Raw genomic sequence first — 10,130 nt, forward strand, 5'->3', positions numbered from 1 at the left:
TAGTTTTACTTGAGGACATGCTTAATGGTGTGTAAAAACCTGAAACTGGAAGCTCAAGAAAGATCTGAGCTAACGAGACCCATGCAGCTGCTGAAGGTCACTAAATATTCCTACCTGGAAAATGTGATAGTCATATCTAAAACTCTAACTTTAGAGTGGAAATTTTAACAAGGCCTCATGTATTAAAATTTATATTTAACATTTCTATTTAATTTCTATTTAACAGTTTATTATACACAACATGGACTAAAACCAACCATCATCCTGTACTCATATACTCTTATTTCTTAAAACACAAAGAAATGTATTTGCAAAAATGTTGTTTGATTGCAGATGATCAGGATATATCTATCCTCAGAGAAGCATGGAGATCTAGGGAAAGCTGGCTAAATACCCATTATGTGCTTATAGTAAACTTATCCTATTTTACATCCCCTGAGATGAATACTCAGATGAAATATAGATGCATCACTGATCTCTCTTGCTGTAAGCAGATGACTAAATGAGTATGGTCTAGCTAGGACAGATCAGTGTGGTGTTTCCAACAAAGAAAATGCTGCACAACAGTTAGTGAACTTAAAAACCGGAGTATGCAAAAACTTATCACATAGCTGATTCTTGTAACAACGCATAATTTGACATAATTTCAATTTATTATCCATCTGACATATCTATTGTGTCCTTCCTTATTAAATTCTGCTCTACTTGGAACAAAAGCTGCCTCTTTGACCTATAATGACATTTCAAAGGCTGAAGAATAATTATTGAAATAAAAGCCTTATAATGACTATCTAATACCTTCCCACACAGAATCTTTTCTTGTGCAGAAAACGCTTCCACTGTTGGTGGTCTCCTTTTTAATTTTTTTTTTTGTTAGTTTTTTTCTCCACCCTTTAAATGCATGGGCATGAAAATGAAATGCACTGCCACAAGTTCTGTAACTATATGGCAAGTAAGTGCAAGTTGCATGAACTCAGTTACATTTTTACAGTCAAATAAATAACTGACCTTTCAAAGTGTTCCAAATATATGAAAGAAATGGTTGAGGGAAAAATAGTATTCTTTAACTGCACACATTTGTGTAGGGTTTAAAAATCATGTCTACTAAATCTGAATTGAATTAGACTTACTATTTGGAATTGCAGCCGGTAATAGTTCAATACCAAGAGGAAAAGTTTTGCTTCAGTCTGTTTCACAAGAAATTATGTGAAAGTTTGGAGAAGCTAGTGGAGAAGAATCACTGGATATAAGCATCTCCCTTTAAAAAAATATGTTAAATACCTTGTAATGTAAACCAACATAATCTGTATTTTGAAATTGGCAGTAATTTGCAGTATTATGTTTCTTGCTCACTGAAGCAATCCCTCACCCTCCTTTAAGTTTTGAGATCATAGTCCATTTGAGGAGTTGGTACCATACCAACCTTTTCTCAGATTTTATCAGTAACTTTCTAGGTCAATATAGTCCAAATTAAAGTCATCATCTTCTTGTCATGACAGAAAAAGTAAGAAAATGTGACTATATACACCTCAAAAGTTCAATTATCAAAAAGAATGTATGGGTCTAGGAAAATAATTTTTAACAATTAAACTTCGTTGGATATTTGACTACTGCAATTGGCAAGACTGCAAAACCCTGATGCACGTAGGCACATGCTTAAATATTCTTGTTTCTGGTCCCCCTGGATTCAAGCAAATTATGAGGGAGCTTAATAGGGATAAACTGTTAATCATTAACCAAATATTAGCTCAAAACTTCTTTCATAAAACCAGCACAGGAAAGTTAGTATTTTGATTTATTTCAGATAACCCAGCTTTTGATGTTGTCTGGATAGAAATCTGAATTCTAAAGCTAAACAAGAAGGGAAGAATTTCTACATGTCTAAGTTTCTGTGCACTAGAACAGCAATAAGAGTGTGACCATGAGGAGATCACCAAAAGAAGGCAGAGGGGAGTAATCTACTCCTACATACGTTAGTCTACCTTGTTTATAAGTTATGAAAGAAGGTTCCATGTTCCCCAAATGTAAGTACTGTATAAAAAATCAAGATGCATCATTGTTTTTAACAAAATTTGCCCCCAACATTTGTACTGTTTATTCTGGTAAAGACAAATTTAAGGGTGAAACTAGTCATAGCTTTCTACCGTCTAAGGGAGCTGGCCACTGAGAAAATAGTACCAGATCCTTTTCTTTTCTTCAGATGTGCATTGTGAGATAAGGAGAAGCATGGTTCTGACTGGATCTACATAAAATTATTAACAGACTGAGAAATATTACCTAGAGCTGCAACACTACCTCCACATTCAAAACCCTTCAAAATTATTGAAAAAGTCCCATCAAGATTCTGGTCTAAATAAGTAAAATATTGACCATTTTTGAGATACACATTTACTTGTTTTAAATTAGTCTGGTAGATTTTCTTGTTTGCCTTCAATTTCTAACAATTTTCCTGGTGGCTAGCTTACATTTTTATATGACTAACTTCATTAAAATATCTCCCTTTTGACAAGCAGAAGCAATTTATCATCCTCCAGCCCACTCATATACCTTTTAATTCCATATGCAGCTGGGCATTCTATGAGCTCCACAGAGCACAGCCTCTCCCACTTGTCCAGGAGCATCATAAAGTAATGAAACTGCCACCTACATATACACTTCCAATATTATATAGACTTAAATTCATGCATTGTGGAGTCCAAAAACATACTTTAAAAAATAATTAAAGAATACAGGAGATTTCAGAAGCATCCTACATATTCCTGCATAAATTGGAAAAGAAAGGAGTGCACACAGTTCTGTACTGACTGTAAAGTATGAATTGCATAAATATTTGAGGAAATGGTTCTCAAGTGCTCCCTTCAGATTCAGACACAGCAGTCATGGTTAAAGAGTGGTATTCTTCAGCTCAATGAAAAACTGAGGGAGAAGACTCAAACTCAGTTAGCTCACATGTTGAGAAGCAGGCAGAGTGTCATCCAGCAGCTCTGTTCCACAGACCCCTCTTTAAAGTACTTGTAAGCCCAGGTTTCCAGGTGAGGAGAAAAGATGCTACAACTGAAGAGGTACATGCAGTAGTAAAAACTGCAAACTCTGGAAAGAAGTAACTTAAAGTAATAACCTGAACACTGACCACCTCTATCTTTATGATAGATCTTTACAATTTTGAATTTATCACTATTCCTTTGATAGTATTAATTGTGTTCTCCTTTCCAAAAATCTCCTGAATGATCATAAAAGGTCAAACCACTTCTAACTCTCATAAAACCAGCAGTAAATACTCAGAGAAATGTAGTTTCTCTTCAACCAATGTGATATGTTTACTTCATAACCAAAAATGTTAAGAGAAGTTAGAAAACAGATTTGCAGAACAGAAAATAAGTATTTTAAGATTTTTAAATACATCTACAAATCCAGAAAGGTGACCTATTTCTGAACAGTAACAAATGTAACATCTTTATAGGAAGAGAAGGGAGGACTAGTCAATGGACTACAGACCAATTACCTTATCTCAGTAACATACAAAATTAAGAATATATTTTAAGGAATAATCGCTAGACACACACAGTAAGTTAGAAAACACTGCATGGGTTTACAAACAACTGCACTTTACTTGAAATACGCTTTTGAAATTTACCTTCAATACAAATGAAACATGAGAGAGTTCATTTGTGGAAATCAAAGCCTCCATTTTTAATCATGCTTAATGAGGAGTCAAAATAAGAAGGATGCTGGTTACAAATGAAACCCTGAAAAGTTTGGTAATGATAAACAGTGGCAGGAGCATTAGTCTGGAGAGAGGGTAATAATGCTGTTTGAGATGGTTTTGGAAGTTGTTTTTTTTTCTTAAAAATGCAGCTGTAATATTCTAGACTGTCAAATTACTTGGAAAAAAAAGTATCTTTTGCTTGGCTAATGAAAACAAGGTAGCGTAGATGATGCCTACAAATTAATATGTTCTACCTAGACAGTGAAGAAAAGCAGAGGATTATTAGTGGGCAGAGTAACTGGCAGAACAAATAGGCACAAGTTGGTTAGAAGCTATAGATGCAGAAGTTTATAAAAAATTATTCCTTATATTGACACTTCTAATGTCCATGGAAAGATCTCCAAAATGCTTATTGACACAGAATGAGGTGTTAAATAAACTCTTCAAACTATTAAAAACCAATTAGCCAAGGAAGAATTATTTGCAGTATAGTACCCAAATCAAAAATGTCAGGAGAGCATTACATCATGGGTAACTGAAATACCTGAGCCATTTCTTTTGTATCATCAAATCCAGTTTAAGCATCCAGTACTTTGTATTAAGGGCCAGCTATTCTTTTGTTTCAACTGGGTTTAATTCCAATCTATATCCACTTAATTCTCATTATATTTGGAGAAGTTTATTAATAAAAAGAGTAAGTGTGAGGAGAAAAAATTTTAGGCAGAATTATCAGTACAGAAAAAAAATGTAAAATTCTCCTCAAGAGTTTTTGAGGTCATCATCATCATAGTTTTTGATTATCAACTCATCAGCAAAATGGAATGAGTTTAATGAAATAAAAAATGGTAATTAAATTTGTTTTGCAAGTCAAAATTGTTGCTTTTTCTGAAGAGAATATTTGAGGCCTGGATAACTTTTGCAGAACAGGTATCAGTATGGTAACTGAACACTACAGAAATGTCTACTGATAGAATCATTTGCAAAAATGCTGGGTGCAATACCAGTGCAATGAGGCTTCTCACAATTAATTTTTATTCTGAAATAAGATTTATAACTGATGAGGGCCACAGAGACAGATAAAAACCATAAAAAAATACCTTTTTTATTTCACTTGATTGGGGAAAGCCACCTTTAACAGTATTTGATACATGAATGCACCAACATTTTGTATTCTTTGGTGGAACTGACATACTTTTTCATTCTTCATCTCTGACATCAGTGCCCAATGTTTTTGAAGGTTTGCCAGATGAGAAATTGCTCAGAGGGCAATGGAAAAAGCAGAATCATACTCCATATCATGGTGTAATCCAGTGCCTGACCTTAGGAAAGCAAGCTCATACTTCGAAAAAGCATGTATTAAATCTGCAACATTGAAGCAACAACATCCCATGTATTTTCAAATTTAGTTAGATGAAGTGAAGCAAACAACACAAAGAATGAGTTTATTACAAAGAGAAGCAGCAAAATATATACCAGATAAAGTGGTTTTCCTGTTTTAAGTGAACATAGTTTTAAAGAGGAGTCAATTTTGCACGTAAATTTACAAGCACACATAAACCATTTTTCAATATCCTATGGTAAGGATAATACAAAGCAACCATTTATACACAATATAACTCAATATCTTCAGGAAATTGAAAGTACACATATGCACAATCTTGATAGACATATAAATTGAATATCCTCTTTTAAAAGTTAAAGGATTGCACATCACATACATCTAAGCACAGCCTTTTTCACTCAAAAATTGATGGAATACAGCTGCCACGGCAATGCTTTTGTTAACTCTGTGAAGATAGATATGTAAAGATGAAAAAAGAAATCCATGTAAAGTTGAAAGCTGTCAAAAGTAAATTTACTATCTTAAAAGAATGAAACTTACAGGAAAAGTTCATACCTAGATATCCAAGATGTAGATCTATATGAGGAATTGAGATGAAAAACTGAATCAACAACAAAAAAAATTACACTGCGCTAAAGCTTGGGATATTCAAGCATTAATTTAATTTGGAAAGTTGAGTAATTGCTTTCCAGATTCTCCATAGCTCAAGTATTATTGCACTTTATCATCATCACCTTTTTTACTCCTATCATTAGAAATTGTTATTGAAATGCCTTGAAACAGAATAGTTGTCTTCCACCCCTTCTGTAGAACTACCTATTTTCCTTTATAATTGGTCAGTGGAAATTGACACTGCCAGGCAGGGTTACCTTGGTGAAGAAATATTGTTGTTGAGGTGTGTACTTTTGCTTCTTAAAAACTTGGTACAAAGTCCATATACAGGTGAAAAGAGCTGCAAAGGGTTTATGATTACCACCTCTGTCTCAGAGTCAGATAGGTTTGTCACGCATATGATGCTCAACAATTTGCAGAAAGATAAGAAGTGGATGAAACAGCTATTAAGCTGACATTTACTTCAAACCACCTATTTTATTTTGCAGCAAACCTGGACTAAGATTCACCAATTTCCACCGAGGTTAAGGCCAAAGGATATACTTAAGCACCTGCAAATGAAGATCACGTATTTTGCAGATTTAGTGATTACACAAGATTATATGAAGATAAAAAAGATAAAAAAGCAAATGTCATATTTAGGTGCTTAACAGATTGGTTTATACTTATATAAACTATATTTATAAATACGTATTGTCTGTTATTATGCAGTAAAATATTTTAGATATTAATGTATTATCTTTTTAATGTTCCTTTGTTTTGTACAAAAATGTTAATAAGAACATTAGACATATTGAAGTAGATTAAAGTTTACACTAAAGCCTGTAATTTTTATAAATAACAAAGGGTAATTTCTCTCTTGAGCTAATTTAAATGCAGGTTGAATACTATTTGGCAGATAGGAATCTCTAACTGGTACTTATTTCTGGTAGTACACGATTACAGTAAATACAGAAGAAGTGTAACTAAGAGCCCAGCCTCTTGAATATTTCTTACATTCAACTGGGTCCTCATAATATCAAAAGATGAGAAAGTACTCCTAAGCCTTGTTAATATACTTCTGACAGATGGTACAGTATCACCTTCTTGACTAATACTGCTTCAAAACAACCTGCCAGGAAGGCTATTAGTAACAAGGATTACACTGAATGCAAGAAAGCCTCGTATGTCTTTTTCCAAATCCATTTTTCTTTAACATCCGTTCATGTCTCTGAACTTTTGTGCTAAAGCTAAGAAAATAACCATAGGAGGTATTATCTTTCCTATTACAATTTCTGAAGTGCTATTGTGGTCCTTCCAACTTTCTTCCTTTTGCTGTAGAAAAACATTTTTTTTTGATCCATCTTAAAAGTTTTTCTTTTCTTCCCTGAAGAGCGCTATGTAAGCCTAAGTTTTGTTCTGTTTTGTTTTTCTTTTTGTTTATCCTGTCTTTAGTTGTCAATGAATATCAAAATCATGGAAGTGTTCATTTCAGTGCAGTATATTACCCCAAACCCATAGGTTTTTATTAATTTTATCTATGCAATATAGCTGCAATTTGGTCAAAGTCATGGCATTTCACTGTTACCCTCTTTTGGAACATGCTTGGGGAAAGATGGGGTGGGGGGTGAAGTTTCTTTTTCTCAAGTGTGACAATAGCAAGCAATTCACAGCGGCTACTGAAAGACATTTTCCTTTTAATCTTTGGATTTCATCTCTTTCCTCAGCTACATTTGAATTGTAAAATGGTGGAATAATCCAAAACTGACTTTTTGCTCACTTCAAACTTAGTGTTTCTGTGTCATAAAAGGCTAAAAACTTCCTGGTTTGCTCCAGAGTGAGAATACTGGTTTTCAGGAACATAGTTATCTGTCAGGATTTGGTTGGAGCAGTTTGTACCCTGGTGGCTACCTCCAGAACCATAAGTTTTACCATCATGATTACTTTGTCTTTGATTCCCATCACCAGGCTGCCTCTTAGCCCAAAATTATCATCCATTTATTGTTGTTGCCAAACACCATTATCAATTAAAGTTATTTTCTTTTGTGGGGCACATTAAACATCCAGTCTGCTATACCGTACTGAAGCACTGAAATGAGCTGAATATATTCAAGGAACTTTAGCAGGCTTTCGCAGGCACAGACTTAACTGGAGATCAATCATGGCTTAAGCCACCATTTCCCAAAACCCATTAGCCCTACCAGGACCCATATGTACTTGCAGAACATGACATTCCAGGCTGACAAGACCTCTCAGCAAAATCAGTACATTCACCCATACTTTGATAGAGCAGTACTATACTGTAATTGATTTCTTCTTCCCTAAAGACTGCCAAAGCCTGCCTCATCTGTTAGAACTATGATATTTCTGAAAGGTCACTCTCCCTTAAGCAATATGATAAATTATTTTTATTTCATTATTTGCCTTTTGCTCTCCCCCTCCTTGCAAAACTATCCAAACCTGTAATTCAACTGTTTCCTCAAGCCACTGACTCAGCTAGGTATGGAATTGAAGTTCAAACAGGAGTACCTCAGAATGTTTCTTAGAATTGTTTCTTTACCCTCAAAAGTTTTCCACAGGAAAAGTGTGCCAAGTTCAATTAAGCCTTTATCAAAGAGAACTGCCAAGAATGTAGTCAAGATTAATTAACACAAATGAGGTATAGCAAAATTACCCTTTCAACCCCATACAGTGAATATTGCAGCCAGTTCCCCTACCCTGCAGAAAACGTTTGCAGCCTGTTTCTTTTGTGATGACTCGTCTAAATCCTTGTCATACACGCATCTGATACTGAAAGACACAAGATATCAATGGTTAAAGACTTCCATTAGGAATTAGTGACTGTAACACTGATTTATACATGCTTCTATGTAGATATTACATGCATATGTACACCAAGAAAAGTTAGAGACAGATAATTAAGCTTCCGACAATTTTAACTCTTGATCCTCTTCTAAACAAACACAGAGAGAGAAACTTCCATCTTTCCTAATATTAAGATGCAAGACTTGAAAAAAATCAACCATTTCTTACTGCTTTAAAATAACAAAAATAGCACAGATTTCACTGATTTTCTAAACTTCTCCTTTTTTATTTGTGTGTTTTTCAAAATCTTTCTCAGCATTCAAAATTAACTTTTTTCTGAAAAAACTGTGAATGAAAAAGATTACATATTAGAAGTAATAAGAAATATTTAATATGATTTTTTTTTCCAACCATATATAAAACCAGAAAAACCTACAAGGAAGCAAGAATAGTATCTAATTAAAGTTATTCCATGTTAAACCATAAGAAGGAAATGAAGAAATGTCTCATGATAATTTGTGTTTAACACCAGCATACAGAACTCAGTAAAGATACAATATTTTTTTTTTAATAGTAAAAGACTATTACACTTTTTTCCATCACAGCCAACTTTATACAGAGTATGTAGGAGAACAAAAAAGAAATATTACCAAGGCATATTTGTTCAGCGAAAACAGTTAAGAAATAGCAAAATTCAAAGTAATTGAGAACATTTTGAAACAAACTACACATATCCATTGCTTTTTCTACATATGTGATTATAAAAAAACATTCTGAGAAGAAGGGGAAGGGAGATTAATCAAACTGAAATTTCAGCACTCAGTTAGAAATTTGCAATACATAATACCTATAAGTAAAACATGGTTTTGTCAGCAGCAATACATATGAGCTACAGGATCATAACAGTAGCCCAGAAGTAGTAGAGAAGTGGGTCAGAGATACAAGTAAAGGTGACAGAGAAATATGATTCCCAGTGCTTATTTGTAACTTTTGTAGCAGAGAAAAAATTGTATGTCCTCTCCCTAGCATGAGGGTTTGGAAAAGGAAAATAACTGGTATACAGCAGCTCCCACTTACCACCAGGATCTAGGCACCATGCTGTTCTGTGTGATCACACTGTCAAGGGCAAAACACAACTTAAACTGTAGAATGGGAAATACTCTAAAACTTGTCACTGCTCACACACTATTGTGCAAAGCTGTCCCTTCTTTCTGCCTTATCATACTTTCCAAAAAGAGCTTTGGAGATTACCAAGACTTCAGTATGGGTACCAGAGATTTACACTAACATTTAGTAATGTGTTAACATTAACAAGGCCCATCACAGAGCAACAAGGGCAGACAAGAGACAGATTCAGATTTCTCTTAATGCTTATTTTCTGAAAAAACATCCTTAACACTGACCAGAAAATCTTGCAAAACAAAACCATATAATGTTACAAAGCAAAAAAACCCCCAAAAAATCCCCCCAAAAACAACCAAAAAAAGCCAACAAAAACTCCTCAAATATGATCTTGACCAGCTAGCCTTAGTACCTGTGAATGATACCTAAATTAGGCTCTTCCCAGGAACCAGCCTTCTCACCATTTTCACTTTAAATTCTAAAGAAAACAAGCTTGAAAGTTAGGTTTTTATCCTGAACAGAATCAAGCATGGCCTCATGATCACAGGATATCTGACTCTTGAT

General features: G+C 34.2%; 1 long non-coding RNA gene across 1 annotated transcript; it reads right to left on the bottom strand.

Annotated features, from left to right (window-relative positions):
* Nucleotides 1-4,442: 4,442 nt before the first annotated feature.
* LOC117244608 lies at nucleotides 4,443-9,561 on the bottom strand. The gene is made up of 3 exons (XR_004498044.1): nucleotides 9,522-9,561; nucleotides 8,357-8,429; nucleotides 4,443-6,211 (listed from the first exon to the last, which is right to left on the bottom strand). It is a non-coding gene; the product is annotated as an uncharacterized LOC117244608 (long non-coding RNA).
* Between the last annotated feature and the right edge of the window lie 569 nt (nucleotides 9,562-10,130).

This window comes from Parus major, chromosome 5, assembly GCF_001522545.3.
Source record: "Parus major isolate Abel chromosome 5, Parus_major1.1, whole genome shotgun sequence".
Taxonomy (NCBI): domain Eukaryota; kingdom Metazoa; phylum Chordata; class Aves; order Passeriformes; family Paridae; genus Parus; species Parus major.